The following is a 20819-nucleotide window of genomic DNA, read 5'->3' as shown; positions in this document are numbered from 1 at the left end:
CAATTGACCTATCTCATGCCTTCCCCTTCCTGCTAAGATCTTAGAAAAGCCCATGAATCAGGAATCCACTACTTTTGATGAAATTATGATTCGTCTTGACCTTGCACAGCATGGGTTTAGACCTAATCACTGCACAGAAACCGCCTTATTGGCGCCCACTGAAGAGATCAGAGTCATTGTTGATAGAGGTGACAATGCAGCCTTGATCCTATTGGATCTGTCTGCCGTGTTTGATGCGGTTGACCACTCCTCATTCGTTAACCATCTTCAAACAATAGGCATCAAAGGTCTCAAATTGATCAGGTCTTTTCTGTCAAATGGAACGCAAATGGTGACCTTGGAGGATTTTACCTCCCCCCCTTTGCGCTTCCCTGCGGGTCTCTCAGGAATCTTCATTAAGTACAACCTTGTTTAATTACATTACTCACTTATCAAACTTATTTGATCCTGTGGGTTCTCTGCATTCTCATATGCCGATGACACCAAAATAATGTTGTATGTTTCATAGGAACCTGAAAAAGTGGCCAAACATTTAAAAACATGTCTGGGTAGCATTGCCAGCTGGATGCAGAAGCACTTTTTAAAGCTTAATTTGGAAAAAAGAGGTGTTGCAATATGGTAACAACTCCTCCTTCTGGAACACTTCCTGGTGGCCACTCAACCTTGGGTCCCTTCCAGTCCCAGTGCAGAAGGCACAAAATATGGTGTCCCCTTTGATACCAAATTAGCTTTCATATATCGCTCAAAGCAGGTAACATCCTACTGCTTTCTCATGTTAACAGTTTCAAAAAAACATTCTCCCTTTCCTCCCGTTGGAGTAAAGGAAAACAGTCATCTTGGCCCTAGTCATCTCTAAAATAGATTATTGCAATGCTTTATATGTAGGCTCTCAAATGTGCCTTCTTAATAGGTTTCAGACACTTCAAAACAGGGCAGCTAGAGTTTTGATGAATGTGTCAAACTTGTACTCAACCTACAAAGCCATAAAGAACTGCATTGGATGCCTATTATTGCCTAAATAAGTTAAAGGCCTGATGCTGGGTCTCTAAAGCCCTGCATCAGGTCGGCCATCACTTCCTGCAGGATATTTTTTAATTGTACTCTCTCTGGGGAGGAAGACGTTTCTCCTACTCCACCTCCAAATGGTGGAATTCTTTGCCTAGTCATGTAAGAGCTCAGTCCAATCTCTTAAAGTTCAGTAAGGAACTGAAAACGTATCTTTTTAGCTCATCGGCCTAAAAACTTCTCCTAAAGCTCAGCAACATTTTTCTGTTTTCTTGCCTCAGTCCAGTACATACCCCTCCCTTTGCACTGTAATTGTCTGGCTCAACTGACACTAGCGCCAAGACAGGGTTTGTTATTCACATGCCTTACAAAAGTATTACTATAACATTAACAAAACATGCAATGTTCATTTTGATATGTATCATATTATTTTCAAAGCATAACATATATATTATGACAAGTTTCCTCTTAATTTCAGCATTGGTCATATTCATTTTAATGCATGTTGGATTCATTTTAATGGGGCTCATATTCATTTCAATGCCTGTCACATTCCTCTAGCATGTGTCATATTCCTTTCACTGGATGTCTCATTCATATTAACTCATTTAATAATATTTTAACATGAATGATATCCATTTCAAGACGTATCATAATCATGCCAATGTGTATCATATTACTTTCAATGCAAGCCATATTCATGCCAACTCATGTAATATTCATTTTTACATGTGATATATTCCTTTCAATCATTGTTATATTTATTTCAATGGATGTCATATTCATATTAACACTTTTCATATTAATTTTAAGATGCAACCTATCCATTTTAACATATATCATATTCATTTGAATATGTGTCATACTAACTTAAATGCATGCCATATTAACTTTGCCAAATGTCATGGGAATTTCAGCTTTGGTCATGCTCATTTTAAAGCATGTTAAATTCAATTCAATGGGGCTGATATTAATTTCAACACAAGCAATATAAATTTTTAGTCATCTCCTATTCATTTCTGTATATCTCATATTCATTGCAATCTGGGAAATAATCATTTGAACACAATTCAGAAACAGAATCAGAATCAAGTAAGCTTTATTCGATTTTTGCATTAAGAAAACATAAAAGCGTGCAGTTAAAATCATATAAACAGTAACTAGTTAATATTAATTACAGGTGTTCAATTAAACAAGGTTAGGTTAAAAATGTCTATTAATATAGTTCCGACCAGTTTACTTTTACGCAATTTCATGTGCAAATAGCTTTTCTGCATTTGATTACGCATTTTAAAAATGATGAAATTAACCTTTAAAAACATTTGTTATCTAAAAATTGCAGTGCTAGAAATGCTGGTTGGGATTGTCTCAGACCCCACAATCTTAAAATAGGGAAAATCCTCCTCCTTCTTTGTGTAATATAAAATTTGCAAAATAAAACTACATACATTGATTGCTGAGACATTTCGGCACACGGACAGTTACTCAATGTTTTTTTACCAATCATTTATTGTAGGGAAGCTTACCAATCGATGAAAGATACCTACTCTGAAACGGGTCAGTACAATCTCTCATACCCACTTGATATAATAATTAAATAAGCCTGGATCCGAGGGGTCCTCAAAATCATTTGGTTAGATTCTACCGATGGTTGTGATGCCTCAACAGCAAGTCTATTTGCCTCCAAGTGCGTCCAATATCTTTTAAAAGCCCTTCTGGAGACATAGCACAGGGAAACTGGGTCATCGTAGTATTCAGGGCAGCCCAGATCGTTCATAATTTTTTTTTATGTATTTCAGCCAGGGAATCTCGATTACCTGATCTAGCTTATGGCTGTATTTTATAATATCGCAATTAAAAGACGTTTTTATGGAAGTCCAAATCCGGTGCCACAAAAGAACCGGTTGGGCTTTAATTAGGTCTGAGATGAACGGAATCCCTAATTCTGCGTAGCATGTATAAGATGATGTACTACTTGGAACTGCCAGGAGAAATTTTAAAAAGGCGTTTTCAACCTGCTGGATGGGTTTTATTTTGCGATAACCCCACACGCTGGCACCATATATGACCGTACTGACACATTTTGCTTGATAAATGCGCAGTAACTCAACAAGGGTTCTTCTTCCTAATTTCTTGGCAAAGTTAACTAGGGCTACCGTGGCTTTCATAAATAGTAGTTTCCTATTCTTGACAGCCTGGGACCATTACCCCTTCTGGTTGAATAATATACCTAAGTAGGGGTATGTATTAGAAGTTTCCACCTTTCATTTTCATTGCAACATGTGTAATGTTCATTTCAGTGTATGTTGTATTGTTTTCAATGTACATTATACTCTTTTCAAAATATAATATATTATTTCAGTAACTTATATTCATTTCCTTTCAATCTGTCATATTCATTTCAATGTATGTCATGTTCCTCTTGGCATATGTCAGTCATTTCAAGAAATGCCCCATTCTTTTGGATGCATATTGTATCCATTTCAGAGACTGCTATATTGTTTACAGGGCGGGCCGTATTCATTTCAGTATGATTGATATATATTTCAGAATATCTTTATTCAATTCGAAGTGTGTGTTATTCATATCAGTCACTAAATAGCTATATTCACTCTGCCAGGTTTCAGATTTATGTAGATTCAAGTCAGATTCACTCTGCCAGGTATCATATTTATTTTGACAGATATTACATTAATTCTGATGTGTGTCATATTCATTTTGTGGCTGCAAAAACTACACAGAAAACAAGTAACGTTTGTGAGGATAATGTGTTTTTCTACTTTATTGTGAGTGTGCCAATTTGCTTTTAGATGCATGAATGAATAAATGAATTAAGTGTAACTGAGTGGGCCCCATGCTTATTAGTCCTATAGTCTTCCTGAGAAAACGACACTGCAAGTTTAAACGCATTTACATGCTTTTCAAATAGGCGACTGAAGGCCATTGGTCCTAGAGAGTACAATGCAAGTTCACAATAACCATGGATACTCTCAAACATTTTACCAAGGGCCAAAAAGATTGGTCAGTGATGTGACCGAGGGCCGCATTGATGGCCGCAGTGTGGCGTCGAGGGAGCAAGGGCAGTAAGGTAAGTGTAAGGCCCGCGAAGCATGTATGTCTAGTGGCTGAAATGCATAATGTGAAACCAGAAAACCTGGATCATTCCTGGCTTCCTCCCTTGCCCAATTTTTGTGATCCTAGGCAGTTCATTTATTTCATTTCTTTTGCTCTTTCTTCATTATCACATGCAAGAGGACCTTGAGATACATGACTTTAAGATGTGCGCTGTTCAAAAACCGTCTCCTGTCTTTGATTCAATAAACTATATTGTTATTTATGTATAATATCAACCCAGGCACCCCAAAGGGTGCACAAAACAGCTGACTTGCCTCTTTGTTCATTATTGACACTGTTGTCAGGGTGGGGAGAGGAATGAATGTATCCAAAATCATGCTTGAAAAACTTAAAATAGTACTTCTCAGTGCACGGATGTTATCTGATGTACTAAGGTGGAAAGGTTCTGCAGATGAATGACACAAGCTTTTTGAATTTTGAAGATACTTTATCGTAATTTTACACTTTAGCTGAAAGATGTCTTCAAAAATGAAAGTGTTCCTAACCTTAAGTGGTGTAAGACATCTTCTTTTCTTTTAATTCAGTTAACCTATAAAGAAATGCTTCCCCATTTACGTAAATCTTTGTGAATATTAGTACTGAGTCGAGTAAACAGCAGCCCAGAGTTGACCAGGTGGCTGAATGTGAAGGTCAGGAGGGCCACAAGCGGCCCTTGGGCAGTACTGAGTATCACTTCTATGAACCATAAACTACCTGTACGGCAGAGATGTTTTAATGCACGATGCATGTACAAAAAATGTATTTTGAGCCCATGGTTAGAGGACACAGGGCTTGATTCACAAAGGTAAACTTACACTTGTGTATAAGCTTATGATTGTTTGGTATTCACAAAGGGATTTACAAGTAGTATCTTCATAAGTAAGGAGACTATGTACATAAAAAGATAGGACTGTCCTATCTTTTCAGGTGCGGAAACTCCACACTTGTAAAGAAACTACTCATAAATCCCTTTGTGAATTCCAAACAATCATAAACGTACACAAATGTAAAAGATTACCTTTGTGAATCAGGCCCACAGTGCATACCTTGGTAAAGAAGCTCTGGGTTGTCTGATGAACATAACCACATTTTGCTGTACTAACAGATGCAAACATCTACCCAGACAATGGACGTGTATTGCCTGCATTCCTGTGGCTTAAGGGTAGAGACAAGACAGTGCTGTGTGAAAGAGGAGTTGGACTGCATTTTGTATAACTCACATGAAGACATTTTTAGTGGGTTTGATGACTGTTACAGTAAGGCTAAATGACAGCAGGATGCAGGATGTTACACTTAATTGTGCCTGTGTTGTGGATGCCCAGTCCTACCTGGCCTGTGGAGCATTACTTACTACTTTACACATTCTCACTCAGGCAGACTCTGTCGTCCTTCATTCTGCCCAGATCGGCAGAGATAAAAGGGAAGAGTATATCTAGCATTAACATTTAAAATACAGTGTATCTGTTTTGCATTTTATTTCTATTAGATTTTATTAGAAAATAAAGCCATATTTATTTAAATTCTTTTTACCTTTGGGTAAGAGCTTTTTACCTTTGGGTGATAGTGGGATGTATGAGTGCTGGTGTTTTCATGGCCCACATGCAAATAATGTTGTTTCCTTCCGCAGTTTTGCATGCAGTCTCAAATTGCCTCCACAAACTTCCTAAAAACCTTGCATGAATAACTGACTTTGACTTAACACTTCCAATTGTCGACTCTACTTTTTCTTTCAAATGACTCTCTTCTTCCTTTCCATCCTCTGCATGCCTCCTCTCTCTGAGTACAGCCTCTTGTAAGTCATATGCATATTTGCCTTAATTCCTATTATTGTATCTCTGCAAATTGCCCCCACCTTATAACAAAGATCACAACTTCTCCTTACATTCCTTTGCCCACTAATACCTAATCTCATGTAGCTCATCTATTAATACAGCCAACCATTGCATGAAAGTGCATATCCCCCTCTCGCACTAAAGATTACCTCAAACTCCTATTCATTTAATTTACCACATAGAAATTACAGCAAATACATTATATAAGCAAAAGATTATTCCCAATAACCAACAATATAAAAAACTACTAACCCTGCTGCCTTCCCAAAAGTACCACAATTCACCAGGGGTGGTAAGCACTAAATATATGCAAATACACTACAATATATAACCCACACAGGAAAGACCTGTTCAATTTCCCCATATTGCTCTGGCAAATTGTAATTTGGAAGACCCTGGAAGATGTCCAAATGATCCTGACAGTGAACACCTGTTCAATTTTCCCATATCGCATTGGCAAGTCATAATTCAGAAGACCCTGAAAAAAGTCCAAATGACCCAACCATGTGCCTTGAATATTTCTAACAGTGCTTTCAAAACACTTCGGGGAAGGTCAATGAAAATCTTGTCTGCAAAAAAACACTTCCTGACTCTAGTTACAGAGTCTCACAATCAATATACAACTGCAGTCGAACCAAGGCCTCAATCTTATTTGACATTGCCGCTGTCAAAAACCACATAAATTACGTTTTCTAAGATAACAGATGGTCCTATTCGACATAGGGAAGTTGCTGAAGGATGCAAACATGCATTTGTTGACACTTCTTGTCACTTCTGCTCCTACCCGAAGGAGTTCTTGACTCACGTACTGTGCACCTGCCCCTGTTTTGAGTGATAAAGATGATTTGTGTTAAAGGAAGCATTTAGTGAACTGAAAATTCACTCTAGCCAGGAGGCAATTGATCAGTGCTTCCTGGGCCTAGACTGTAAACTCATTGTCCATTTTGTGATATTCATGGATAAGTTAGCTGCGAGACTCAACCAACAGACTAGCCGTGGGAGCACCCAATTGAGAAGTACAAGCACTAATACTTGCACTTAGCATTTTCATTATCTCGCCATGCAAATGTTCTGGTCATCTTTTAGACTTGTCCACTTTAGGGTGGCCTTCCCTCAAACTTTTTGCTTTTCTACTCCAGGTTTCTGATCTAATTTTTGTTGGCCTTAGAACTTTGTACACTTTATCACTGCTAGCCAGTGTTAAAGTGTGTGTGCTCACTAACTAAAACATGGTAATATTCGCTTACATCCAATGAGCACAAGAATTTACTCCTAAGTCCCTAGCCAAGTGATGCTACATATACCCAGGGCCGGTCAATTAAATGCTTATGGTTGACCAGCAGCACTCATTGTTCCACCAACTTAAGTAGCCCTTTAAACATGTCCTGGTAGTGAAAAACTCTTAAATTCATTTTTCACTACTGAAAGGCCCAACTTTCCCATGGGATACCATTAGGTTACATTATTACATTTAATTAATGTTAACTTTCAATTGAGAGAGAGTAGGAATATTGAGTTTGGTGGCTAAAGAATTGTAATTTAAAACCCTTTAAATGGTAAAGTTAGATTTTAAGTCACAACTCGGAAATTGCCACTTTTAGATAGTTGACATTTTCTTGTTCTGACCATCTGGTGCCTGTATCCTAGGTCACATGACTAAGCGTAGCTGGCAATTAGTCTTTGTGTATTGCTCCCTAACAGTAAGAAAAAGAGGAAATAGGTTTTGGCAGGATGAGCCATCTCTGCCTTAAAAGGTGGAGGAGCTGTCACCTACCACGTTTGCACATCACAAAGGCTCTGCCTGAACACACTCACAAAGGGTTTGGCATTAGTCTTTTGTGCTCCAGGCAAGCTGAGGCCAGGGTAGGGAGATGGTAAATTCCAAACACATCTGGGGTTGGAGACCTTTAGAACCCTCTTCTACTTCAAAGATGGCACCAGGTATAAATATTGGACCATGAGACCCAACTCTTCGGTACACCTCTGGGCCTGTGGAAAACTCAGAAGGATTCCTGTACTACTCTGCTGCAAGGAGGACTGCTACTCGACTGCCTTGCTACTCTGCTTCTCTGATTCCCTGCTGTCTGAGTGAAAAGGTCTGGACCTTCATTGTAACCCAGGATCACCAGAGTGACTCCAAGAGCAAGCTGGCTGGCCTCCTGATCAGAGCCTCTGGGACAGAAAAGCTTCCATCCACCTTACCCCAGCCAAACGGGTCTGAAGGTGCTCTGCCAGTCCAGCTGTGGTCCTGTGGGCATAACTGATGCAGCACGATTTATCTCCTCACAGCACCATATTGCAACTGCCACTGCCCGATGCATTCTCGACACAGGGCTTTGCGGCTCTTAAGAACCGCAACTGCTTGATGCGCCCTTGATGTAGGACTGCACATCCCCGCCACGCAGCCCATCAGAACCTCCTCTATGTGACACATCCTCAATGCAGGACTCCACATTGCAGCCCTGCAGCTCCTCTGAACTGCCGCTGCATGACGTTTTCTCAATCCCAGACTCACAATGAATCTCGCAGCTCCCTGAAATGGCATCTGAGGCATGGATCTTCAATGCAGGATCTCGCAATGCTCTACAACCAGGATTTAAGGTACTTTGTTCAGTGGGCCTAACTTAGTACATGCTCCCAGACTGGTTTCTGTTGCAGTTAGCCTGAATTTGTGATTGTGTTCCGGGTCACCATGACTAGGTAACCACAGTTGGAGCTTTGTGCATCCTTGCACTTTTTTACTGAAATCTTCAAATTTGCATAAATCCGGATTTACTTTTTGGATTTTTGTTATTTTGGTGTCAAACAATTTATTAACATTTATTCTATTTCTCTAAATTGTAGTGGGATTTTTCTTGTGTTGTATTTTCACTTTATTACTGTTTGAAGAGCTGCATAAATACTTTCAACAGTGCCTCTACGTTAAGCCTGACTGATTTTGTGCCAAGCAATCAGCATTGTTAGTTTGTTGTTTGCTTGTGGCTTCACCCTGACAGAAATTGTGGTTTTTGCTTGAATAGGGTTTCACTCCTTCTCAACCAGTAACCCAATTTCCTACACTATCTCTCTGATATAATTGATGATGCATCTATTCACTATAGGTTTTTAAGATGAAATTGGTTGTAATGTTTTTTTAGATTGAATGACAGCTAATTCTCTCATACTTGAAATGTATGTTTAAATAATATTTTATTGGTTTTAATTAACTATCAAATAAAGATGTATACCCACACTTATACCATAACACACAGAGGTTTATACTGACTGCATAATAATTCTCTTTTCTGCTTCGTGTGACACTCTTACACTCGCATTAGACAAGACTGCTGTGGGTTGTGTCCATTACGAAACAGCGTAATTGTCCACTGCTAATAAACCGATCATCACCAACTAAACAGGAATGGAATATGTGTATAGAAATGGAATATGTGCCACATGCTGCTGGCCAATGGAGGATTTTAATGTAGTCCACCACCGCAGGTCCCAACAAGTACATATTATTACTGCTTCTTGACATCTCACAATGACATTCAGATATGGGATGATATTATCAAACTCCATTCAGCAGATCTCTTACCATTTCTCACTTTAACCTATGCCTGCTCAGGATCATAAACTTTAAACTAATTATCTCAGAATGGACAACCATTGCAGTAACCAGCGACGTTGACTATGAATATAAGAAATGCCCTTAAGGGACCTGCAGGTCTGCTCAAAGCTGCCAGTGTACTGAAAACCATAAACTGTGCCCCTGTCTCTCATACTACTTCACCCTGAAAAGCATTGAGTTCCATAGCCCAATAACAGCACCTCGGTGGTCATCGCACACGACATGGAAGGACTTCCCACGCAGGATCAAATCAAAGCCAACACACTCGCATCCACACACCATATACGTTGTGGCAGCCCCCACATAGGGGTAGTATGCAATATATAAATGTTGAAATACATTACAGTTATATGTGCAAACCCCTTTAGTCTGCTGGTATGGCTTTCTAGTTTGTTTTCAGCATTTGTGCATGTCTTCTTTATATAGGCATTTAACTATTGTATTACTAATTGAAGCTGTGCCCTTTATTGCAGTTTTCTGTCCTATCTATATGTCTGTCGATACAACACTATTTGTCAGTGTGTCTGTCTACTTATCTGTCTCTTTACCAGTTTGCCTGTCTATCCATCTACCTGTTTATCTACCTGTCTCTGTCTACCTGTCTGTCTACCTGTCTATCTACTTGTCTATATGCCAACCTATCTACTTGTATACTCTTTCTGTGATTCTATCTATCTATCTATCTATCTATCTATCTATCTATCTATCTATCTATCGATTCTCTCTACTGTCTTCCAAAAACAAAGCAGAATAAAAGGAATTGCCAAATCAAGGCTGGCGGCCACCCCCAGAACTATTGACTTTATCAGTACTTGTTTGTCAGAGGGTTGCAGGAGTGTTTCCCATTCAGTCTCAAGTGCACGTATGAGCAAACTAAGGGGCATATGTACAAGGAAGTGATGGAGTGCAGAGTTAGCCTTCTTATCTCGGCCACTTCTGAAACGCAGGGCTGCCCTGTATTTACAACAAGGCGGTGCTGCCCTGTGTTTCACCCTGCACTGGTGCTAAATTCAGCTGGCAAGTTCCAATGCAGGCACTGTTACACCATTGTGCCAGGGTGCCTGCGTTGTAGGGTAAGATTGTTTATTTGCAGGAAGATGTGCCTTTCTGCACATAAATAATTAGAAATGGTGTTTTTTAACTTCTATGTGTGATGCAGACTGAAACACACATAGAAGTCACAACTCGTCATTTTTTTAAAATGATTGTTTATGTGCAGGAAGGGACACCTTCCTGTACATAAACAATCAATGGTGTTTTGCTGTTTCTGTGTGTGCTGCACAAAGCAGCACACATACAAACAGCAAAACAAGGAGAAATGAAGCATTTCTCCTAGTTTCGCCATGGTAAGACTAGGTTTTCCCTGGTCTTTATTTTGGTGCTGCCCCATATTTACGCCACTCTTGTAAATATGGGGCAGCATCAAAATCAATGGGTGTTGCGGTGGAACGCCCACTGCAAACCCATTGCCCACCCTTTTCACTCTAAGTATAGCGTGAAAGAGGGCCTTATTTACAAGGCAGTGTTAAGCCATGTTAAATTGCTTACTGCTGCCTTGTAAATAAGACGAAACCCGTACAGCCACGGGAATGTCAAATAAAGTGACGTTATGGTGGCGATAGGGGTTGTAAATATGCTCCTAAGTATGTATACACCTTTGATATTCCCTACTCAGAGATCTCAAAATTTCACAAGAACTTCCTTTGTGTTTCAGCATTTGATGTTGTGGTTTGTAAGTGGCTGTGCTTCACTTGCTTTCAGTGTAGTGAAGCATACTGCAGCCCAGTAAGGCTTACACCTTAACGATGCATGGCATCTTTTTCTGCAGCAATCGTTACCTAAAATGAATACACTGATTTTAGTTTGATTGTAATGGAGTGTATCATCGTTGGGTGAACATTTAGGGGCCAATTACGATAAGTGTCGGAAAGTTTCCGTCACTCATTGTCGGTTTCACTTCCGGTCAGAATTCAAACTGGCCGGTCATTCTGGCCAGCTTGGACTGCGTTTCAGCCATTGGAATTACGATGCTCGGTTTACCCCAGGCTCTCCATGCCAGGCTTTTCGACATGGAAAGCCTTGCGGTCTCCGGTTGGGAGCCGAGGGGCACCTGTGGTGCCCTCCTGTTGAACCATGCACTGTGTAGCTGGTACCTTGAGGTGCCTGCCACACGGTGCAGGGATGAACACAATCTCCAATTTTTCAATGGGTGCTTGTGCTATGGCCGATATATGGCCATAGCACAATCTCCCGTTGAGAAATGGGATTATGTAACAGCGCCATGTGCGGTCGCATTGTAATTATGGTGTCGGGACCACAGATCGAAGGTCGGTCGGTCCTGAGACGGTGGTGGTGTTGGTTGGAGGCATCACAATAAGGCTATACATTTATTTACTCAGCCTTGCAACTATAAAATTGCTATGGGATTTCTAAAGGGACTGAGGGTGATATTTTGAACCTGTTTCTGAGTCACTTTATTTCTTTTAGGAAACATGCATCTTTGTCATGCGAATATCAGCTCATTTCCAGAAGTTGTTCATTCTTGCATTACCAGTAACTACTTCCCTGAAATACAAAATGGAACGACTTTTATTCAAAAAGAAAATTGTAATAAGAGGAAATCAATTTCTGTTTCAGTCATCGAATTTGAATATACTCATTGTTTTGCTGCTTCTCAAAGAATGCCAAACATTGACTTTATCATATACTAACCACTAATTAAATGTTGATTATGCCACCAGAATATGGACTCCAAAATATTCTTTGACAGAAATTGGTCAAATTATTGGGACAGCAAAAATATATCGACATAGCATCAAAGTAAGTTGTCATTGTTGCCAATAATAGCAATGTTAAAAATATAAGGGCATATTTACAAGCTCCTATCACCACAGGAACGTCCCTTTTTATGACGTTCCTGTGGTGACAGGGGCTTCACCTTATTTACAAGGAGGTGTAAACATGGCTTTATGCCGCCTTGTAAATAAGGCACCCTTTCATGCTATACTTGGGGTGAAAAGGGTGGGCAATGGGTGTTGTGGTGGGCGTTCCGCTGCAACACCCATTGATTTTTATGCTTCCCCATATTTATACGGGTAGTGTAAATAGGAGGCAGCGCCAAAATTAAGACCAGTGAATACCTGGTCCTATATGGCAAAACGAAGAGAAATACTTTATTTCTGCTTGTTTTTGCTGTTTCTATGTGCTCTGCATTGTGCAGCACACACAGAAGCAGCAAATCGCCACAAATTATTTGTTTATGTGCAGGAAGGTGTCCCTTCCTGCACATAAACAATCATTTAAAAAAATGAAAATTTGCAACTTCTATGTTTGCTGCACAATGCAGCACACATTGAAGTTTAAAATCTCCATTCTGGATTGTTTAAGTGCAGGAAGGGACACCTTCCTGCAAATAAACAATCATTCCCTCAACGCAGGCACCCTTGCACTATGGTGTCAGGAGTCAGAGCAATGCAGCTTCTAACGAATCAAGAAAAGTTGAGTCTTGGGTTCTCCTGACAGTATTGGTGCTCTCATCCAATAGCGGCGTGAAATGATTTGTTTTCGGTTGTTTATTAAAAAAGAGTGCCAGCTCCAATATTTTTTAAAAGCCCTCCGTATGATCGGGTCTTTAATTGATAATTACCGGCGCCTCCTCGCGTCTGTCACGTTTCACTTCTGATAAGAAACAACTTTGCCCTCACTACGGTGAACTGTGAGCCTCATAATAAGGTAGTAATTATTAAACTCAGACGTGGATACTGGGAACAGGATCAATCATCCCCCGGATAGAACTCCTACAATTGGGTTCAATTAATTTGAAGATATATTAATAGCTGAGAGTGTATGTTTTTGGTCTTGATAAAGATGATCTAAATCAGGAAACCATCGAAACGCGTCGACGCCTTCATACCATAAATCCATCCAATTTGATGTTACTCTAGATGTTGACGGACTGTAGTAAATCAGGGTTCATCTTTAACATTTCGTTTTATGGATATGGTTTCCTACGACAAAGAGTAGTGTCTTCATTAATCTCGCTATGTTTTTTAATTGTTTTTTAAATTGTTTTTTAATCCGTCTTCGTGCACAATTTTTGTAATTCTATGTGGATTGATATGATGATGCTGCTGCCACTGTACACAATGTAATTTGTATGAAAAAGTTTTTAACTTGGGGAATTTTTATTAGTAAATTGTCTTTACAAATTTGTAATTTACTTTTATATGTAAACACACAGTTTTTTTGTCAGAACAGTAACCCTCAAGATTGGATGTATATAATTTGGAGTGATTGAGTAGAAAACATTGGTGGTGAAATAGTCTCCGAAGGACAATTCGTTGCTTCTTTCTAATTTAGAGATGACCACAGCAACATTTAATTATTAATTTGATATACATTCAAACTGACTATTACATGCAGCACATGCCATTCGTATAGCTATGGGGACTGGACTAGTCTGAATTGTTACACTTGTAGGAGTGTGATGGTTAGTGGTTGTGTTGTTACTGCCATTGGCAGCATAGCAGGGGCAAAGGGTGGTGAAAGCTGCAGTGGCCTCCTGAAGAGAGCCCTGTCACTTATTTTTTTACAAATTAGGCACTGGAAATAAGGTATTGGCATTATCAGCTGCAGACCTAAAGAATATGAGGTCAGCATTGTGTGTTGCATAAATGTTGGTTTGTTAGTATGAAATGTGATATTTCGGAGGTTACTTTGCCCTTTAGATATTGGGTTCTGTGCTGTTTATTTAGTTCTTGGCAGGGTGCGAATTTCATGTGTGGGGGTGCTGAGAGCGTTTCGCGCATTTGCGATAGTATTGAGATGTGTCTGGAGAATTACACCCTCTTTAGGGGGATAATAAAGAGACCTGCCGGAGGGCTGTGTATAAGTAAACTCAGAGGTGGGTTTGTTTTGTGTGCCAATGAGGGAAGGAACCAAGGGGCATATTAGCAAGGCTAAGCGAAATTTATCACTTAGCGCTGTATTTTTTATCGCCAGCTATCGCTGGTTTACATCGTGGAGATAACCCGTTATTATCAACGTTTATCTCCAAGGCGATAATAAACTAGCGATAGTGGCGATTCTCCAGCAATAACGCGAGAATTCCAACTAATAATTCCCATCGCTACGGAAAAGGTCGCTAATTCGCAGGTGAGGATTCAGTCGTAGAATCCACCTCCCATAGAAAACAATGGCTAATTCAGGATTTTAGCAGGTGTTAAAATCCGGCGATAATCGCGGTTAGCACAAGTTTTTTTATCGCTTCGCAGGCATTGCTAATAGGAAGAAGTTGTGTTAGCGACTTCTTCCTATTACTTTTAGTGAGGAACGCCCACTTTGCATGTCATTAGTGATAAATATCGCTGACATGCAAAGCGGTAAAAAAACGGCCGCTAACGCCATTAAGCTGTTGCTAACAGCTATTAGCGACGGCTTGCTAATAGGGTGATAAAAATATCGCCGCTTTATCGGCAACAAGTGCAGCTAAAGCGACGATACTGCCCTTGCTAATATGCCCCCAAGTAAGTTTGTATGTGAGGGAGTGCTGTAGCAAGAGTGCTATAGGGGGTTGAATTTGTTGGTATGGGGAGCCAATTGCAGTTTATTTACAATACAAAGGAGGAAATGAAGAGATGTGTGTTTTTTTCCTCCCTTAGGGAATTTAATTGTTTCATGAGATGGAGAAGAGACTGTATTACCAGGCATGTGTGTTGCTTGTGAAAAACATCATATGTGTTTTAATAGTGTCCACGCTGAAACTGTGATAGGTATCACTGGTTAAAAGTGTGGGGTTTTCAGTCAAGGCTTTCAGTTTGCGAAACTTCTTGGTGTTTAGGTCTTGCCTAACCAGCACGCATGCGCTGCATAGGAAAAAGACCTTTTGAAAACGATTCCGTTTTGCTTCTAAAAACGTGCACACATTGCATTGCTTTGAATGGCAACACGTGCACGTTTGGCGATTCCCTTGCGGGAGCGAGCTTTCAAAACCATCTGTTAGTAATTAACAGATGGTTCCTGCTTGCTACGCAAGGGAAACAGGCGCCGGCCCCCTCCTCTCTCCCCTACCCCTGCTGCCTCTCGTGAAACTTTTATTTATTTTTTTACTTGAGCGCGAGGCGCGCACACTTGTTTCACTAGCAATTGTATTTGTATCGCCCGCCTTATCCATGATGAGCAGCCTACACGCTAGCACGCTACTGTACATTCTGAGACATGATGACCTTACTTTTACCCGTGTTTCACTTCCACAAGTCCGTAACAAGGTCAGAGGCGCACTGAAGCCAAGCTTCACGCTGGAGGGAGGCTGGTTCTGCCCTCGGCACTCCAGGCCCACTCCCCACACTGTTCCTTCTTGTTCTCTTACCTCAGCTCTTCTATCCTCTGACGCGCATCGGATTTCTGGACAAAAAAGGCAACAAGATGCCCTTGAGCGTTGGGTGCTGTCATCGGCGGACCGGGCCTTGGAGTGAGCTGCTAACGCAGGGCCGTCGCAAAGAGAGATCCTCTCTCCCACACAGCTCTATTCTCCCACACAGCTCCCTTCCGGAGCAGCCCTGTGTCCCAAACACCTGAGACAGCGCGCAATGAACGGACACTGGTGTGGCCATTTCACAACAGCTGAGGTCATCTCTCCCCCTCCACGGGTGCCTTGGAGGTCGAAAGGCTGTCAGCCAAACACTTTTCTTTCTGGGAGTTTCGCTCAGTGGTGATGTTTGTGGGGTGCTGCCGGTCCACCATTCGTGCGGGTTCTTTTTAATCCCAGATATGACCCTTTGTCGCTGGTTTACTCTTTTCTTCCTCCTTTCTAACTCGTCTGCCTCTCTCTCTTGCTGTGAGTCATAGTCTAATGGCTAGGGCGGTCGACCTCAGAGCTGGGGAACCAGGTTTGAGTCTCGACAGGGACGCTCAACATCCTGTGATCCTGGGCAAATCACTTAATTTCCGCATAACAAAAATGAATGTGTCCTTATGTAACGTGACTGGTGCTCATGTAAAGCCTCTGATACCTTCTGGTCTAGTTCGCGCTATATAACCCCGCACCCCCCCCCCCCCCTCCAAAAAGATGAAAAAATAACTCCAGCACACAAAAAGAAGGGTAATGCCAAGTGCCTCAACCACCGGCATAAATTAAGCACTGGATTTGGTTCGCACCATAACATTCCTTATATCAAAGCTTTTCCGTGGATATACAACCCAAAGGACACACAGACAAGCTGTGTTTTTTGGTATTGCAAAAACATAAAAGTCAAAAATACCTGGATGAAACTTTAACCTAATTTCCTTATTATAGTACTCGTAATATCCGTAGTTCTCTCTCATTACAAAATGTAATCCTTTAAAACATTTGAGTTGTAATGTCTCAATGACTGCTGTCAGAACTAACAAACAGTATAGGCAGTCTCCTCCTGAGCAGAACACCAACTCTCAGTTCATTAAAAAAAAAAGCAAATTTAGCTCTCTAGATCCATTCATTCTGAACTTTGCTTTCCTGTTAATACATGTTCATGACCTGGTAGGAAATGTTTAAGGCTGTATCTATATATATTTGCCAGCCAGCGTTCAACACAGGAGAGGACATGGGTCCTGTCCACTCACTGCTACATTCCCCTACACCTTAGAGCGTAGGGAAGGGGGTCATCGGCAGCTCTGTTATCAGAACACTTCAGGCCTGATGTGATGCAGCCGGAAATGGCATGACATGGGATTTCCAGTATCGTGTGGCCAGACCACCAATATTTCTGGAGGCTTTTATCCAAGCCCTTATGAAAACCCCCTGGCACACATGTGGGTGTGGAAAATGCAGCCCAAGTTTTAACATACATTTGCAGTAGCCACTTTGGTGCCAACAGTTCCACCATACAGCAAGGGCATGGAAGACTTGCGGGCCCAGAGATTTTAAATGCAAAGGGGGTTACAACCATGCAAGCAGGGGCTGTTTCCAGGGCAGAAACCTCAGCCCTAGCCTCGGCACCGCTCTTTCAGTGTTATAGTGAAGACATGTTTCAGTGTTGGTTTTAACTAACAAAAAGTAGCAAAAAATCGCCTTAAATCGAAGTTTGAATAAACTGATTGTAATAAATTACCTTTCAAATACACATTTTCAAATCACTTACAATCAAACCAACTGATTCGATAAAGCTGTTGTTCAAATCAGATTATTTTAACTATTAATATCGATGTAAACTCGATCGGCATCAGGTACCGACTTTGAAAGCCCCAAATCCCTAATGTGAACTAAGCTAGTCGATTCCAACATATTTCTTTAGACTCAAGACCACTGCTCCATTTCTCTCTCACTTTCATCTGTTGGTGAGTCTAAAAAGTGATCAAGCAGGATACTCCTTGTCGACCAGCTGGAACAGCCGACTCACGCAACTCACATAGGCACACAGTCAGCACCAAGTAAATGAAAACCGTTGATTGAAGAACTGGGCAAATACGTACTGCTCTAGAGAGCAGCAAGTCACTGTGGGGGATATGAGCAAGGGCCTTATTGCAGCTTTAGCGGCACTTTTTGCCGCTAATGCGGCGATATTTCTATCGCCCTATTTGCAAGCTGTCGCTAACAGCTGTTAGCGACAGTTTTATGGCGAAAGCGACCGTTTTCGTGCAGCTTTGCATGTCAGCGATATATATCGCTAATGACATGCAAAGTAGGCGTTCCCAACTTAAAGCGACTGAAAACAGTCGCTAAAACAGCTTCGCCCTATTAGCAATGCCCGCAAAGCGATAAAAATAATTGCGCTAACCGCGACTATCGCTGGAATCTAACACCTGCTAAAAACCTGACTTAACCATTCTAGTCAATGGGAGGTGGATTGTAAGGTTAAGTCCTCACCTGCCTATTAGCAAGCTTTTCATTAGCGCGTTGAATTTCTCGCTGGATTTCTCGCGCTATTGCTGGGTTTTGCCGCTATCGCTGGAATTTCTATTGCCTTGGAGATAAGCGTTGATAATAATACGTTATCTCCGCAATGAAATCCAGCAATAGCCGGCAATAAAAAATTATCGCAATTTCTTGGTAATATCCCCCTGTGTTCTATCACCAAGAACAGGCATGTATGTGCTACTCAACCATCACGGAAGGCATAAATACAAAAAACATTGGCATAGCCAATAGGTCTCGCCTTTGAGACCTTATAAGTGTTTAGCCATGCAACAGTTGATGTTGTTGCACCAAGGATATTGTGCTGCATAACTAAATACTTATAAGGTCCCAAAGGCGACACCTATTGGCTATGCCAATGCTTGTTTTGAAATGGCCAGGAGGGGAGAGGATCTCTGAGGCACTGTAACTTAAATTCTGTAATCTAATCTGATAGGGAGAGCTCTAACTTTTGAATCAACTGTCCATGCTGAGTTTCTTTCCTGGCACAAAATTTCAGATGGAGATATCAAAAATCACATGGCTAAAGGATCACAGGATCACACTGACGAGCTAATCATGATAGAGGAAATCAGATGGAGATGCCAATCGCCATTAAACAAAAACATGAAGGAGCAGGTCATATGGAGCAAATCACAACTGAAAAAATCACGTGAAGCAAATCACAAAGCAAAAAAATTAGCGTGGAACAAACCACATGAAGGAAATGACATGGAGTAAATCACGTGTGGGACCAAATTAAACAGAGAATAAGATCACAGTGGAGCAAACCATGTAAAACAATGTTGTGGGGGTGGAGTTATCTGTGGTAAAGTGCAATCAGCCGAATTTAGGGGCATATCATCAAGGGCAGGCATTAACATTATCGCCACTTTTGCGTCCGTTTTCGGGCAAAAAGCGGCGATAATTTTAACACCCTATCAGCATGGACACGCTAACGCGTGAATCCATGCTGTAGCGCCCATTATCTTTTAGCCTTGCCTCGCATCGCTAATGAGATGCGAGGTAGGCATTCCCGTGTGAAATACAGCGAAATTAATCGCTAACAGAGGTTCTCCCTGTCAGCAAGGAAATCGCTACCCGGCCTAGCGACATTTAAACTAGCGCTAACCGGCTATATAGCAGGTTTCTTACGCCTGCTAATTTTCTGACTTGGCTGTTTATCATGGAAGGTGGATTATTATGCTGAGTCCACATCTCCCTATCAGCAATGTTTTTATCTAACTCTTTTTTTATGCTATTGCCTAGATTACTATCGCCTTGGCGATGCGCGTTGTTGATAGTGCGCTAACCGGGCGATTGAATCCGGCGATAGACGGCGTTAGGATTTCACGCGGCCAGCGATAATTATCGCTGCCGCTTGGTGATATGCCCCTATATGTTTCTTGCTGGAGACAAATATATGCATGCATGAATGAGTCTACCTAAACAAACTTTTTAAAGGGACTTCTGAAAAAAGTACTAAGGTTTAGTACTGTGACACATACAAAAATTGAAAATGTCGGTTATTTTGAGTAGTGAGCCACTGGAAGCTAGAGCCAGACTCGAGCCTGAAGCATGGCACAGGCTCAGCTCGAGGTCCTGTGGGAATCTCGAGCCTATATCGAGCAGAGCTTTCATGTGGCTTCTTCTTGCCACGCTCGCTCTACCCTCATGCAGAAAGAGGTAAACAAAGCATAAACATATGAGGGACAAATGAGGGCTTCCTGCTTACCTAAATCGTGTGATCTTGGACAAATATTTTTTTTACTCATCCTCCTTTTTCTTCACTCTCACAAATGAAAGCGCCTTCATATACATGCGTGTACAACACCAGCTGTACGCAAACTTATTGTGTTTGAACTAACAGAGAATAACGTCGCTCTATCTGTAAGAACGCATCAGGCACACACAGACACTCACGGAGACGCACACAAACACGCCGTCTGCAGGAAGCACCGTGCAAGAATCGTCCCAGCGTCAAAAGAATAACTTCAAGTGAAACTGAAGCAGAAGAACACAGCTGCTACCAGCCTTCGCTGAGTCACCCGCCCGTACAACTGAATCGCATTAAAGACATCATGATCTCAGGGGAAGCAAATTACCAGCATACACCGATTTGTCGGTCTGGTTCAGAACCCAACTTGTAAACCAGTGTGCCTCATAAACAACCTACCGCGTGTAATGCTATTCACTTATCGACATTGGGGCAGATTTACAAGCCCCGTGCGTCACTTTTGCGTCACTTTTCCCATGTTAAATGTGACGCAAAAGTGGTGCAAGGCAACAAGGGGCTTGTAAATCTGCCCTACTGTATTTTTGGAAGACGCGAAAAGTGAGAGTTGCGTATATGAGTTACTCAGGTCAAAGCTTCCTTGCACCCTTCTCA

At 41.2% G+C, this 20819-nt stretch overlaps 1 protein-coding gene across 1 annotated transcript in view; it reads right to left on the bottom strand.

The window, feature by feature from the left end:
• The window catches only part of MRAP2 (melanocortin 2 receptor accessory protein 2), an 899706-nt gene that overhangs the window by 878464 nt on the left and 423 nt on the right, over positions 1-20819 (bottom strand). The gene's annotated exons all lie outside the window — the stretch shown is intronic.

Source organism: Triturus cristatus, chromosome 6 (genome assembly GCF_964204655.1).
Source record: "Triturus cristatus chromosome 6, aTriCri1.1, whole genome shotgun sequence".
Taxonomy (NCBI): domain Eukaryota; kingdom Metazoa; phylum Chordata; class Amphibia; order Caudata; family Salamandridae; genus Triturus; species Triturus cristatus.
This window is presented reverse-complemented; position numbering and strand designations above follow the sequence as displayed.